Source organism: Coenobita brevimanus, chromosome 61, assembly GCF_032717465.1.
Source record: "Coenobita brevimanus isolate Jiangsu-jjx chromosome 61, ASM3271746v2, whole genome shotgun sequence".
NCBI lineage: Eukaryota > Metazoa > Arthropoda > Malacostraca > Decapoda > Coenobitidae > Coenobita > Coenobita brevimanus.
Genome location: NC_137014.1, coordinates 3,377,068 through 3,387,554, shown reverse-complemented (window position 1 = coordinate 3,387,554; position 10,487 = coordinate 3,377,068).

Sequence of the window (10,487 nt, the reverse complement as noted above, 5' to 3'; positions counted from 1 at the left end):
AACGATAGCAAATACTACAGCATCATCACAGTGAAGAGGTTAGCCTAAAAAAAATAATGTACATAGGATGTACAGTACTGTGAAGTTTATTTACCATACACACACTTCACTAGTGCTTCATCCTTCATTGGCCCATCAGGAGAGTAGTAGAGCTTGGGTTTATGCTACTCAGCCCAAATGTTGCTTGCATATATGACATTATTTGAGCGACAAATCTCTACAGTCCCTTGGATTTTAATCCCTGCAGAACACATCAAGTTAGAGCACTATAACTCACCAAAACACCAGGTATCCATTTTTTGGCTCAAAGGTGGTGTGCACACACTTATTTGGTAATGAAACAACTTAGGGCTTCTGTAAATTCTGCATTATTTTTATACAGTGCATAAAACTAAGCTCCGGCCATCCACATCAGCAACAACAAAAGACACCTCTCATCCACTTTCACATTCCCATACACCTTCATCACCATCATCATCATCATACAACATAATTGTCGGTATTCTTGTGCAGTTGGACAGCTTACTAGCACCTCGTCCTAAGAGATTTATCATGTCAATTACGCTGTGCTCCTTCACATTACATTTATTAATCTTTGTAATATGGCTATAGCTCTTGTAAACAATGTACCAGTATGAGAGAATATTTAACATGCCATTTACACTTCAGTATTTCCTGCCAGTTATGTCTTCATAATATGGATATAGTCTGCACAATTAACCAGAATATTAATGTGCCATATAGAGAAATAACCTGGTAAGGATGAGGTGCTTCAAAGCCTCCAAAATTGACACTAGTATAGACCACTGTGGGCACGTTTCATTTGTTTTATTCATTTTGCTTGAACGAGACATGGGAGGTCATAGCATTACTGTACTGTACCGTGTTCTTCACTTGGTTAACACTTCAAGCTTGGTACTATATTTTTCATTTGTATTCTTGCAATTGCTGGATGATTTTATTCACTTTAGGAAAGGCTTTTTGAGCTGGAGGGGTTAGATATAACCTTCATTATTCCCTTCCATATGTAAAGTCTTTCCAGAGTTGAATAAAATCATCTGGAGGTGGCAAGAATTAAAAAAAAAATAAAAGTATCTAATCACTGTAGTGTATGAGTTTACTCTACTCTTCAGTTCAGTGACTTCTTCTATATCAAATTCACCAACAGCTTAGAAAAAGACATGAATTAGGGGGTCTTAAGTAACACCTCCATTGCTAAAGAATCCTCTGAAGTAGGATAAGTCTTCAGGTGAAGGCAAGAATATAACAATATATCATCTGGAATGCAGGGAGAAAACTGAAGGAGGAAATTTTTTTTTTATTTTGGGAGAATGAGCTTTTTCAGGACACAGTACCACACAAAGTGTGTTAACAGAAGGCTTAACCCCCTCAGCACAATGACATCTTTGTTTTACCTTATTCTTGCTGCTGCCAGACAATTTTATTCAGCTCAGGAATGCTTGGTCATGGTGAAGGGGTTGACTCCTTGAATGCAGTGATGTACTTTTCATTTTATTCTTGCCATCTCTAGATGACTTCAGTCAGCTTGGGAAAGTCCCCTGGTACTGATGAGATTAACACAGCTGTGTCTAACTCCTCCAGTTCAAAAAGCCTCTCCAGAGCTGACCAAAATCGTATGGAGATAGCAGGAATAAGATAAATAATACATCACTGGTTTCAAGATGTTAATGAAGGTTGAATTCAACCCCTCCACTTCAAAAAAAGTCTCTCAAGCTAAACCAAAGTCAATTGGCAGGTTTAACAATGAGCAGAACTCAGTATTGTCGTAAAGAGGTAAAAACTGGGCCTTTTACAGTACATTTAACTTCCTCTGTTGGTTTAATCATAGCAATAAAAAATTGGCCTACCACTGAAATATATGAAAGTATAAAATATATTCCTGAATCAGAAGTTGTGTATAGTATGGGTATTCCTCATTGTAAGTCTTTTCTCTCTCTCTCTCTCTCTCTCTCTCTCTCTCTCTCTCTCTCTCTCTCTCATATGTCCACAAATGCTCATTAAAGTTTTACTGCTAAATATGATGGTGTGATTGGTAGAGCACTCAAGCTGGAATGTATTGTGGTGTACAAGCCATGGTTTGAGTCGAAGAAGTGGCCAGAAGTTCTTCTATCATATTCTTGTTACCAGGGACATAGGTCGGTCTCCTCTGTTAAATATTCTGGACTAACAGTAGCTTAGCCTTGGGTCCCTATGTTCAGACGCAGGCAAAATGGGATTTGGCAGTTATTTCAGAACATCTCTCACTTTCAAAGATGACTGATTGCACTGAATGAGGGACATGTTCCAAAGTATCACAACATTTTGCATAAAACTGGTAGTGTAAACTGTGGAAACCTGGCATATCAACTATATAGCTGGCAAATAAACTTTAATAGGTCATTTTTTCTGTGCATTCTGTTCTGTGCTATAATTCAGGCTCTGTTCTGTGTAGTACTGGTTGAGGATAGCGATTATCTTGTATACCCATATCTAACTCCATCAGCACAGTTACTTTATTTTATAGTTTATGTTTAATGCTATTATTTTATAGTTTATGCTTAATGCTACCAGATGACTTTATTCGGCTTAAGCAGCCCCCTGCTAATGAAGGGATTAATACATAACTTCTCCAGTTCAAGAAGTCTCTACCATGAACTGAACAGAATCACCAGAAAATAGCACGGAAATGGTAAAAATGACATCCCCAAAATGAAGACAAAAGTGAAAAAGACAAAGGGAAGAGAGCAGACAGAGAGGATAAGAATCAACTCCTTTCATATGATGACTACCAGCATAATATTGTACTTCTTTTACTTTAATCCTGCCATTGTTAAACTACTTTATTGAGCTTGGGAGAGATTTTTTGAACTGGAGGGTTCTAATAAAGTCTCTCATTCCTAATAAAACCTCTCTAATAAAACCTTGTGTATGGTAGGAAGAGACACTCTTAAGCTGCATAAAATCATCAAGCAGTTTCAGGAATAAAAATGTCATTGCACTGATGGGGTTGAGGTGAGTATAACCAGTCCTCACATAGCCCCCTTCAGTTTGATTCCCCCCCCCCCACCCCTGCCTCCAGATTATTTTATACAACTTAGGAAACATCTTTTGAATTCAAGGGAATATTGAGGGGTATATTCTAACCCCTCAGCCAGAAAAAATCTAAAGTAAGGTGAACAGCCTATAATCATTTGGAAATAAGAAGAGAAATAGAAAATATGTCATAGCACTGAAGAGGTTTAAGTCTAGGATGTGTGCAAACAAAATGCAGCTTTATGTGAAACAGCTTTAAGTGAGACATGCTTCTGGTCCAAGATTGCAAGAGTGAAAGCCCAGAGAACACTGATTTCTGGTTTCAAAACATTTCCAGATTATTCAGCTTACGACAAAATTTACAGACTTGAGGGGGTAGATACAAGCTTAAGAAACCCTTCAATAAGAGAGGCCTTTCCTAAGTTGATTAAATTCACCTGGTAGCAGGAAGTGCAAACTAAAAAGGACATCACTCAGGTTCAAGTAACTAAATAAAAATAATAAACACAGTAACTGTACAAATACAAGGTGGTCCTTATACTGCACCTCCCTATCTTGTATCAGCTCAGCTGCCAGTGTGAGAAGTGGATATTTTGTCTTCTTCTGAAAATTAATAATTATCCATGAAGTCAATGGATGTAAAAAAAATAAATAAATAAAAACAAGGCATAAAAGAGCTATGGAAATTAGCAATTGGTATAAAGTACACACTATTAATACTGACTGAAATCACAACATGCAAGGATTCTTTTGCTGTGCAGCTGGAGCAAATTCTTTGCAACTATGCTCAACTACACTGTGTTACAGTACTGCAATATTTTGGTATATTTATTATATTTTTGTACTTTTGTATTTTTCAATTCTGTACTGAAAACATGTATTTTCCTGAAGATACCATCATACCTCTCATTTCTACATTTTAATATGAAGGCTATCAGTATTTGGTGAAAACCATAACCTGCATTCAATCAGTACATAATGGATCTCACATACCGCAGAAGAAGTTGATCAGAATTTTCCTCAATAAAGCTTTGAAATCTTGATTGATGCTGTATATGGATCACCCTATATGGTTCACACAGAAATCTCCTCACACAAAGTTTGTTCAGGCAAAGAATGCACCTTGGTAATTTTGAACCAGCGAACAAAGCTGCATTAGTATAGTACAACAACTCTTGAGGCTGTAGTCTCTTGGTTGAGGAGGCTTGCTGACATCTCCAACCTTTTCTCTACCACAACATCATTCTTATTTCATTCTCGCTGCTACCAAATAACACCAGCCAATTAAAGAGAGGAAAAATGAAAGCTACGTCTAACTCCTCAATACTTGGAAGTATCTCCTAAGTTAAATACAGCCATCTGATGATAGCAAGAAGATACTAAAAAAAAGATGACACCATACTGAAGGAGTTAATTAACTTATTCCTCGCCAGGATGTCTTTCTCACTTAAATCAGGCAACCACCTGATTATTACATTCATCTTAGAAACTATCTCCAGTAGTGAAGAGGGTAACAATGGCTGTTTCTAATTCCTCCAGGTCAGAAACTTTCCTCATATCATCTGGTAGTGGCAAAAACAAAATTCTATAGTTGTTGTCATGGTGAAAAGGTCACTGGTTATTGTGCATATTAGCCCTAAATATTCCCAAGTTCATTATGCACATATTTTTTGTAGTAATGAAATAAATTCATGAATAAAAAGTGTGAAAAACTAAATTCAGTATACCATATGCAGAAATACACCCTTGTCTTGTATGATATAAAGTTTTGCTCAATGGTGACACAGTTTACATCTATAGCAAAGTAACTTAAAAAAAAAAAAAAAATACTGCACGCATAGATAAATAGTAAGAAATGCTAGTGACCCTCCAACACCCACAAGAACACAAACCATATTCCTGTGAGCTTTCCCATCACTTGCTTAACCCCTTCACTCTGATGACATACAGTACTATTTTTAAGGCTCATCAAAATTCCATTCAGTAATGAATTAGAAGTTGTGAGATTGGCCCAGTTCTATCAGATAAAAACAAACTAACTGTAACATGTCTTCTTCCTTTACCAGTTCATTTCTGTATATACTAATAATTCCTTGTGCAGCATGTTATTCATGCAATCTGTGTCAGTATCAAGACAACATAAAAAACATAAAGACAATATTACAGTATTTCAAAATGTACAGTGATATGCAAAACAAATAACTAAGAAGGCAGTGACAGAGCCCTTAGCTGATGAGAATACAGTCCTTGAGGTCATCATATAATCACCATAGGAAGATCCCTGGTTCCTCCTCCTTGTTAGTTTCCTTATGAATGTGATGTGTTAACTTTCTCTTCCAAAATGTGATTTTAAAATGATACAGGTACAGTACAACCTTGATATAATGAACTAATTGGTACTAGACCCTTGACGTTAAAGCTGATAGTTCATTAAAGTTGAACACCAAGCTGTTTGGTAATTTCCCAGGCGTTGTGGCTTTTACCAAACAAGGATCATTAAATACAGAGCATTGTTCAACCATACAGTCATACATACAGTAATAACATATGCCTAGGTCTACAGTAAATGGCTCACTTTCTTAATTAATGCTCTATTTATAGCTCCTCTCACGATGCTGGTCACCCAGAGGCTGATACGGCCTTCTGCAGGATGCGGAAAAGCACGCATGCGCGCATGCATGTGAGTGTGTGTAGGGATGCCACGCTGGTCAGTGTTTCCCGCACATCCATTTTTTTACTGAACGAAAATCTGTTTAATGAATATGACGTTCGGCCAGCTCAAGGTGGTCGTTAAAGCCATACTTTGTCAAAAAAAAGGATTCTGTACATCGAGGGGTTATTGAACAAATACCATGTAAGAGAATATTAACCTCTTCACTATAACAACTTCTATTTCTGCAACCTTCAGATGGTTTTATTCAGCTTAAAAAAATCTTTTAAACTGAAGTGGTCAGTGGAGGCTGTAACTAACCCCCTTCAAAAACTCTCTCCCAAGCTGAATACATTCATCTGAGGGAAGCAAAAATTAAATAAAAACCATGTCATTAGAGTGAAGAAGTTAAGGCATACCATAAAAAAGAAGTCACTAAGGAAAAGGTGCTATGATGCCTCCTCAGCCCACAAAGGCATGACTCTTAGCTCATATTCTTGTCAGCTGGAAAGCTTTCTAATATATATTTTGCCCATTTCACCTAAATATTCTCTTATATGCCTTTTAAAGTTCTCTAATGCAGTGGGCTCGCACAGCACGTGAGTGGATGGGCGGTCCTGGTCCTCGCACATTGTGAACATATAATCTTATGGGAAAAATTTCATATGGGCAGTACCCCTTCATACCTTGACATTTTTTTACCCTTAGAGACATAATAAAGGAAAAAATTTTCAGACATGTACCACAGATATAGCTACAATAACAAAAATATGGTCAGTCACCTTAATGAGAGTAGACAACAGGCCTGATGGACTTAAATGACAGGGGTTCCGAGGCACGGCAACACTTACAGTGCTACACCCCCAGCTGCACCAACACTTCCGTCCTCAGACTTCTCTTGAGCACCTTCCCCACGAGCCTCTAACTCAGTCACTTCAGCCAAAAACTACTCGGAGTCCAATGTTGACACAAATGACATTACATGCTCTTCTTCCTCTACAGGAACAGGATCAGACGATGTAGCTGGTTCCTCCCCGTTAATTTCTTGCCTGTGCCTGTCCGTGTAGAAGCGGAAGGCTTTGTCGATACTAACGTGAACCTCCTCCGTTTTTTGGTGGCTGATTTCGTGTTCCTTCATTTCTTCTTTCAGCTTATCCATGGCAGCAAGGATCTTGCGTATCCTTGACAGACAGTTCTGTGCAGGGGCACACCCAGGAATTTTCTAAGGGGAGGGCCCAGAGTGAGCTGAGGTCTGGTAATCCGATAATTACGGGGAGGTCACATGCAGGTTTAGAGTCAGGGAGCTGCTGGCTCATGTATTACTCTTTGCTTGTACTTGCCAGTTTTTCATGTTTTGCTGTTATCGAAATAAATATAAATAAATTTTAAAGGACCCAGAGAGCTAAGGGGGGGGGGCCCGGGCCCAGCCCCCCCCCCCCTGGGTGCGCCCCTGGTTCTGTGCCACCCTCCATCACACTAGACTCCTCAGCTTGACTCTGCCTGGCCTTGGGCTCTGTGTCAGCCTCGTCTATCCGTTACAACACTTCCTGGAGAGGCTGCTCCTCAGTAGCAGCGTGCGCTTCTCATATGTCCACCAAAGTAATGTCCTCGAAACCTGGTACAGCTTGTGCTGCTGTCAGTGTTGCCGCCTCAGCCTCGACCAGTGGTTGAATGGCTCTCTCGTGGTTCATGCATAAGTGAGGCACAAGCAGTCACCACGCACGGTTCACCATTGCAGGTGTTACCTTGTCCCAGGCTTGTAGGGCACATTGTGTGGGGGTGGGGGTCGTGCAGTCAGTGAAAATGGCGTTTTTGTGCCACTCCTTGACTCTGCCTCACATATTGTGGGCTAAACTTGCGCAATCAAGGTTTTTTGGTTATTATTTTTGGTCACTCGCATACTATGTGATTCGCATACTGTGAACTCGCATACTGTGCAAGCCCACTGTACTGACATAAATGTAAGGAAGGGGGTAGATGCCAAAGGCCACAGCCATGGTGCTCATCTCTGTAGCTTAGACCTTTGAGCCTGTGATGGGTTTTCAACCCCTAACACGGGATACAAGGCCACTGCATCATCCAGGTTACCACAGACATCTCCCCCAGATTTTACTCTAGATATTCATTTTACTCACCAACCCACAAAGGGTGGATGGGCATATGAGTTGAGTGATACCATCAGCATGAGCTGAGTAATGCCATCAGCCCACACCAGGATGTGAACCCTGATGCTACCAGGCTGGCAGCTTTGTAGTCAGCAATGCTAACCACTCAGTCACTGCAGCAGACAGAGACTACACAACTAATATATAGGAAAGCATTAATTACCTACATTCAAAAAATAAACTGCTAAGGAAGAGGTGCTACAAAGCCTCCTAAACCGACAAGAATATAGTCCTTGGTGTCTAATACCCAATATGACATTTGAATTTTGAAGTGACATTTTCAGGCCAGTGTTTCTATATTCATGCATTGATAAGAAATGTTTTATCCACACTGCTGTTATAAAAGATATTACATTTCATTCTTCCTACCTTCATACAATTTACCATTGGGGAAAGCTCTCACAGTGAACGGGTTTAAAAATCTCCATCAAACTCCTTCACTTTGAAAAGTTTCCTGTGGGTTGGTAGCAAAAATAAAACAAGAGAGACATCCTCTGGCTGAAGGAGTTAACCGATTATGGACAGAATTTTGATGGCACATTTCTGACACCTCTTACATTTCTGCCGCCTGAGTTTTGCATTTACAGACATCCCTCATTATTTGCACAGATGTCTTCCACAATACACCAACTTTCTTCATACTGGTCTTCTCCCAAAATATCACAACTCTGTCATATAAATAATACTGTAAATTAGGAAGAATTGGCAAATGTAACAAGTCAGCAGAGAAAAGTACTCCACATTAAAGCCAAGAATGTGTTCTACTATCCCACAACTTAAACTGTTACTGTAAACTGGGGAAAACAGACAAATCAGTTTTACAGGTAGTATTGGAACTTTAATAGGCAATTTTCTGTTATTTCCTTTGGACTATACAGCAAAAAAGAGTTAAAAAATATATATATAATGAAGATTTCAGTTTGGGAAGAGAGACAAATCAACTTTATAGGTAGCAATGCAACTTTAATAGACAATTTTTCTGTAATTTCCTGTAAACTAAAAGAACGTCAAAGAAGGCAGCTTACAACAAGGACTTACTGTACTGAATGCTTCCATAGTCCAGGTACAATCATCACACCTTATATCCGTGCTTATACAAACTCCCTCCATAAGTACCCGCAATTCTCAAACCTGCAGACGTGGGGAAAAAAAGGGATGTACATGTATGTGGGTTAACCCTTTCAGTCCAGGGTGTCTTTTTTTCATTTTGTTCTTGCTGCCACAAGACTAGCTTAGGCAAAATTTCTCATAATGAGGGGAATGAACAATCTCTATATATAACCCCTTAAGTTCAAGATATCCTTCCAAAATTGAAATCATCTGGTGGTAGCAAGAATAAAATATAAATGACATCCTCAGGCTGAAGAGGTAATTATTGCTCTGTCTCGTAAGTTATGGAAATGTAGGAAAATTCTGCTAGAAACAAAGGACTCCATGACTGACAGAACCATGAGAAAATCATTAGCAATAAAAATGTCTTGAGGAGTATATGTGGTCATTGATGGAAGTAACAGCACAAGTGTAAGAAGCTTGGGAGCATAAATTGGAGAGAGAAGGAAAAACATATGCCAAGTCTCAGCATGGTGGTAATGAGGGGGTGGGGGAGTTATATGGAGAGGAAAACAAGACTATCACAGAGGACAAGGAGGTACACAGCTGGAAATAGAAGCAGGCAGAGAGGAGGAAAAAGGAAGCAGGTGACGGGAGAAGGGAGGGAGGCAGAGAGGATGCACTATATAATATTTCACCACAACATTTTAACATAAAAATATAATCTTAATTTTTACACTTGTGAGAACACACTTTCATAGCACTTGAGGAATTACTTTGTGAATTCACTTTTTAATATAACCTGTGAAAGATAAAGAGTAATTAATTTATGAACACTGAAAGATTAGTCAGTAAACATTCTGGAAACCTTAGCAAATAGCAGAGCCTGATAATTAACTACTTCGCTTCTGATTATACACAATCTGTTGCATTTTTGGCCATTGCATTTCTTATTATATATCAGTTCCATCAGTCTTGCTTCCTTTTCACTCTTCTTGCATTTCTCCATCTTTAACCTTACTATTTCTTTCCTTCCTGCCCCCTTCCTCTTGACACATCCATAAGGAATCATTTCTGCAGCCATGTTCTATTCCTCACTGCCTCTGTTCTACTTCTGTTTCCTCATCTTTTATTCATTATATCTGGCCTCTTGAAAACAATTGCTTTTAACCCCTTCAGTAAGAAATAATCTTTGATTTTATTCTGGCTGCTGCCAGATGATATTTACCTTAGGAGAGATCCCTCAGACCGAAAGAGCAATCTCTCTTCCTTCCTGTTTAATACAACTGAATCTGATCTCATTCTGCCTTACAGTGCCAGGTATTATATTTTTCATTCTCTCACTCGTGTTGATTTTTACTCCTTCCCCTTTATTATCATATGCCTGATGCCTACTTCATGCTACTGTGTACTCCTCCCTCCTTAATTTCCTGATTTCCTCCTTCCCTCCCTCTGAGGCCCTTTCCTCACTGCCCCATGATGAGCACTGGCTTCACTTCACTATGCTACACTTTACACAACAGTACACCAGTATAAACTTACTTTACACACACCTACATTTCATAAATAAATATTATCATTAAAATCAC